This window comes from Phyllostomus hastatus, unplaced genomic scaffold, assembly GCF_019186645.2.
Source record: "Phyllostomus hastatus isolate PE091 unplaced genomic scaffold, TTU_PhHast_1.1 phas_contig_113, whole genome shotgun sequence".
NCBI classification, from domain to species: domain Eukaryota; kingdom Metazoa; phylum Chordata; class Mammalia; order Chiroptera; family Phyllostomidae; genus Phyllostomus; species Phyllostomus hastatus.
The window spans coordinates 14,475,461-14,481,194 of record NW_025333530.1 but is presented as its reverse complement, the minus strand read 5'-3'; the positions used below and the strand labels follow the sequence as shown (position 1 = coordinate 14,481,194).

At 40.3% G+C, this 5,734-nt stretch overlaps 2 pseudogenes; one reads left to right on the top strand and one right to left on the bottom strand.

The window, feature by feature from the left end:
* Positions 1-257: 257 nt before the first annotated feature.
* Positions 258-1,352, bottom strand: LOC123817694 (annotated as a pseudogene).
* Positions 1,353-1,845: 493 nt separating this feature from the next.
* On the top strand, positions 1,846-2,682 carry LOC123817686 (annotated as a pseudogene).
* Positions 2,683-5,734: the final 3,052 nt, after the last annotated feature.

Sequence of the window (5,734 nt, the reverse complement as noted above, 5' to 3'; positions counted from 1 at the left end):
TGCTGTTTTGTTACAGTGACCTTATAGTATAGTTTGATATCATGTATTCTGATACTTTAAAAAAATTCTTGGGAACCATGAAATCCTTACAAACATAGCTCATTTCTGCAGATTATTATCCAAACGTGTACAAAATGCAACCAAAATGGTAAATTCCTTAAGAACTTGAAGAAGTGCAACATTGAAACCTACAATTATCCAGCATCAAGTGTTCCAGCTTTCAGTTGCCACCTACTTCCTCTTCCTCATCCCAAGAGTTAGTGGGATGAAAATGTCTTCACATTGAATATTTTCATCTTCCTTCTTGGCATCTGGGCATGGCTGTCCAGCACCTTGAGGAAGTGGGATATTTTTGCCCACATACGTGTGTGAATGTAGGCCTTAAAGCACTTGATGTTGTAGTGCAGGTGGTCCCAGCATGGGTGAAACAGGTGGATGATATTGTCTCCAGCACTGGAATTGGTGTGGGGAGGGAACAGCATGAAGGTAATATAGCCAATGTTGTCACCCACAGCAGCATAATTGCCTTTCAGCTCCAGAGGAGTTTCTCTGTGACTTAAAAGGGTCTGTGGGGTTATGTGGCTGGCTCTATGTTCTTCTTTGTACTCCTGCGTGAACACCTCCCAACGACCACATCACTGTCATCCTTAAATACTGTGATAAAGTCTACTGTGATTCTGTCCTTTTTAGACTCAACATGCATGGTTTCATCATCCCTATTATGGATAACTACCCTATTCTTTCCTTCCTTGCCCTCTTCTTGGAATTGGAAGTATTTTTCAAAGATAGAGGCAAAACAATTTCAGTGTGTACAATGGAATCCTTGGATGCAGTCAGATTTTTTTCAAGGTCATATAGCAAAGAGGTGCTGTATCCTGATTCTAGATTTACCAAGAAACGCTGTATACTTTCTTTAGTAACTTATCAACACCATGTGCCTGAAGTTCCTTGTAGAATTTTAAAGAAATACTGATGAACACTTTTGTTTTATCTCTAGTAGGATTTGAAACATGATAGAGGACACCATCAGAATCTGTAAATGTTACTTCCACTGCTTCTGATTTGTTTCTGGTGGCTGTGTTCTTGAACTTGAGCACAAGTGTCTCTTCAGTGATGTGGTTTTATACCTCCAGCAGGATTGTGGCAGTGGCTGCCCTAGAAGCCTAAACTCACCTGAATCCACCTGCCACTGTCTCACCCACAAGTAGGAATGCCTTTTTTTCTTCTCTCTCATTCTAGAGTTCCTATTCATCCTTTAAGGGTTGAGTTCAAGAGTCACATGTATGGTAATTATTTATTACATATATACTTCTCTTTCTCTTTAGATTCTGATTTTCTTCCTTGGCAGACATGTCTCATTCTACTTTAAGTTGATTAATTTTAGAGAGGAAGAGAGAAAAACACATTGACTTGTTGTTCCTCTTATTTATGCATTCATTGATTGATTCTTGTATGTGTCCTGAATTGGGATCATACCCACAATCTTGGTGTATGGGGATGATGCTCTAATCAACAGAGCTACTTGGCCAGCACTTATTCTGCTTTATATGTCTAGCCCAGCATATAACAAAATTTTAATACAATTTTTACTAGTTAGAAAGACATGGACAAAAACCTTTGAGTAAAAGAATGCTTCATTTGAACTAACTTAAGAGCTAATTTGTTTCCCTTGCTTCACAGAATGCTAATTTTATCTTGTAGTGAGAAAAACATTTTTGCCTAGGATTTTAAGACAACAATTTTTACAAATATTGATACAGGCCAGTTGTCCTTTATGTCTTTTGGGTCATTGGTGACTTTCCTAATGGCCAACGTCTAGGTATCCACTAGAAATATTTTTGGGATATGTGTAGGAGGTTGGGACAAATTAAGTGCTTTCAAAAGTGTTGGTATGGAGATATGTTTGTTAGATCACTCCTTTCTGCCAGTAGACACTGCTGATTAAGCATCATTGGTCTCCCCTCCTGCAGCCTTTATGTCTAAGTCAGAGTATCCCAAAGACCAGAACAGCTGTGGAAGCTCTTTTTTTTAAATTTTTAAATTTATTTTTATTTTTATTTTTAGAGAGGGAAGGGAAGGAGAGAGAGAGAGAGAGAGAGAGAGAGAGAGAGAGAGAGAGAGAGAGAGAGAGAGAGATAAACATCAATGTGCGGTTGCTGGGGGTTATGGCCTGCAACCCAGGCATGTACCCTGGAAACTCTTTATTGGAGGTTTGAACTTTGAAACAATAGAAGAGAGCCCTAGGAGTCATTTTGAGCAATGGGGAATGCTCACAGATTGTGTGGTGATGAGAAATCTAAACATCATGCACTCAGAGGCTTTGGGTTTGTCATGTATGCCACCATGTAAGAGGTAGATGCAGCCATGAATGCAAGGCCACACAAGGTGGATGGAAGAGTTGTAGAATCAAAGATAGTTGTCTCAAGGAAAGATTCTCAAAGACCTGGTGCCCACTTAACAGTGAAAAAGATTTTTGTCAGCGGTATTAAAGAAGACACTGAAGAACATCATCTAAGAGATTATTTTGAACAGTATGGGAAAATTGAAGTGATTGAAATCAGGACTGACTGAGGCAGTGGCAAGAAGAGAGGCTTTGCTTTTGTAACTTTTGATGACAATGTTTCTGTAGACAAGATTGTCATTCAGAAATACCATTGGGTAAATGGCCACAGCCCTACCTAAGCAAGAAATTGCTAGTGCTTCATCCAGCCAAAGAGGTTGAAGTGGTTCTGGAAACTTGGAGGAGGTTTTGGAGAGAATGGCAACTTTGGTCATGGAGGAAACTTTCAGTGGTCTAGGTTGCTTTGGTGGTACCCATGGTGGTGGTGGATATCATGGCAGTGGGGATAGCTATAATGGATTTGATAATGATGGTGGTTATGGAGGAGGTGGCTCTGGCTACTCTGGAGGAAGCGGGAGCTATGGAGATGGTGGACAGGGTTATGGAAACCAGGTCAGTGGCTATGGCAGGAGTTGCAGCTATGACAGCCATAATAAAACAGGGAATGGAGATGGTTTTGGCAGTGGTATTGGACATAATTTTGGAGGTGGCAGAAGTTACAATGATTTTGGCATTCACAATATTCAACCTTCAAATTTTCTACCCATGAAAGGAGGAAACGTTGGAGGCAGAAGCTCTGGCCCCTTTGGTGGTGAAGGCTAATACTTTGTGAAACCATGAAATTAAGGTGGCTGTTCTGGTTTCAGCAGTAGCACTAGCTATAACAGAGGCAGAAATTTTAATTACTTCCAGAAAACAAAGCTTACTAGAAGAGGAGAGCAGAGAAGTGACAGAGAAGCTACAAGTTACAACAGATTTGTGAACTCAGCCAAGCACAGTGGTGGTAGGGCGTAGCTGCTACAAAGAAGACACGTTTTAGACAAACTCATGTGAATAGGCAAAAACAAAGACAAAAACAAAAAAAACCCAAACAGTTTTAATGTGTTTTTTTTTGTGCCCATGCTGTTGATTGTTAAATGTAATAGTCTGATCATAATGCTCAATAAATGTCTTTTTTAAAAAATGTGCTCTATAAAGTTAGTCTGCTCTGAAGCCATCAGGATCAATTACCCCAACAGTGTGAAGTTAGAACTCCTTCAGGGCGATGCCAGGTTCCATTTAAAATTTATTTACGACCTGCTTGGGCACACAAGCCACTGTCTTCAGAAATCTTTGGTGTAGTTGAACTGATTAGTTATTGTGTTGTGACCTTCAGTTCACCATTAAAAGGGTCCCTCAAGCAGTAAAAAAAAAAAACAAAACACAAAAAACCCTACTGGTATTCCACAAGTTTTAAAAATTATTTATTGTTGTTCAAGTACATTACCCCCCACCACTCCATTCACCCCCACCAAGCCATCCCCACCTCCCCCCCTGCTCCTTCTACCCCCCTTGGTTTTGTCCATGTGTCCTTTATAGTTGTTCCTGAACCCCCCCCCCCCCCCATTATCCCTTCCCACCTCCCCTCTGGTTACTGTCAGATTCTTCTTAATTTCAATGTCCCTTAATTATATTTTGCTAGCTTGTTTGGTTTGTTGATTATTTTCCAGTTAAAGGTGAGATCATATGGTATTTATCCCTCACCACCTGGCTTATTTCACTTAGCATAATGCTCTCCAGTTCCATCCATGCTATCACCAAGGTAGGAGCTCCTTCTTTCTTATTGCTGTGTAGTGCACCAAATGCATCAAAGTTTTTTGATCCATTCATTTACTGATGGGCACTCAGGTTGCTTCCAGCACTTGGCTATTGTAAATTGTGCTGCTATGAACAATGGGTGCATAGGTTCTTTTGGATTGGTGTTTCAGGGTTCTTAGGATGTAATCCCACCAGTGGAATTGCCAGGTCAAAAGGCAGATCCATTTTTAGTTTTCTGAGGAAATTCCATACTGTTTTCCACAGTGGCTGCACCAGTCTGCATTCCTACCAACAGTGCAGTAGAGTTCCCTTTTCTCCACATCCTCTCCAACACTTGTTGCTTGTTGATTTGTTTATGATGGCCATTCTCACTGGTGTGAAGTGGTATCTCATTGTGACTTTAATTTGCATCTCTCTGATGGCTAGTAATACTGAGCATCTTTTCATATGTCTCTGGACCCTGTGTATGTACTCCTTGGAGAAGTGTCTGTTCAAGTCTTTTACCTATTTTTTTTTAATTGGGTTGTTTGTCTTCCTGTAGTGGAGTTGTGTGAGTTCTTTTTATATTTTGGAGATAAAATCCTTTTCTGAGGTATCATTGTATGCCACAGATTTTAATGACAATCAGTATTTTTCTCTCTGGAAAACTTTAGAGAAAGTAATGTCTCTGAAAACATTCTTTTTTTCCTCTTAATCTCTACAATTCCTCTTCCTTTTCTTTCATTTGCCTAGACACTAACTATAACTTAGACCTTACCTAAATGCCTCCAGCTTTGATCAAAGTCCTGCTGACTGGCATCTGGGGCCTCTTATGGGCAAATGTCCTTTTTATGTAGTGTTTTCTCTACTTAGTCCAGCCCTTGGCCTTCTCCCTCCCAGCCTAGGGAGGGAAACTGGGTGGTTGAAACTACTTCTGCTAACTAGAAGGAATTGGGCATTGCTGGACACAACGCCAGGAATTTGAACTCTGCTGAGGAATGGAATGAGGGTAGCTGCTAACTCTCAGAGAAGAACTAGGAGCCTTCTCTCAGGGTGGCTGCCTACATGAGGGAGAGATTCTTCTGCTTCTGACAACAGACACCTTGTTCAGTTTTTGTCCTGATTCTTCTCCTGCTGCTTTTCACTGTATCCATGAGCTTTTTGGTAACTTTACTTCTCACCAAACTTTGCAATTTGCTGTAGATTTCAAAACTCAGGCTCCACCTCTCTTTCCTCTAAAGCTGCATTTCCCCAAAAGTTGAAAGCCAACAAAGACGATCATGTTTCCTTAACTCCTTCTTTCAGGGTCCTGGAACTGAACTTTTTGGACCCATATGCCAGAAAAGCTCTCTTTTATCCCATCACTAATATAAAGGTTCCCAAAGCATTTTGATTTTAGGTTGATCTCCAACCTAGAAGCTGAGAAAAGAGTTAAATACTCTTTTCAGAAACACTCATAATAATACATTCATGCTAGGGCACTGATGATCCTCCGTTTGGGATAGCCCCTGGATTTCTCAGTTTTAACAACTGATTTTTGATGTTGTTTACTTTTTTCTCCATTACCTTGATATTTTTGCCCCACTGTTTTTTTTCTTTCTTTTCTTTTCCTTCATG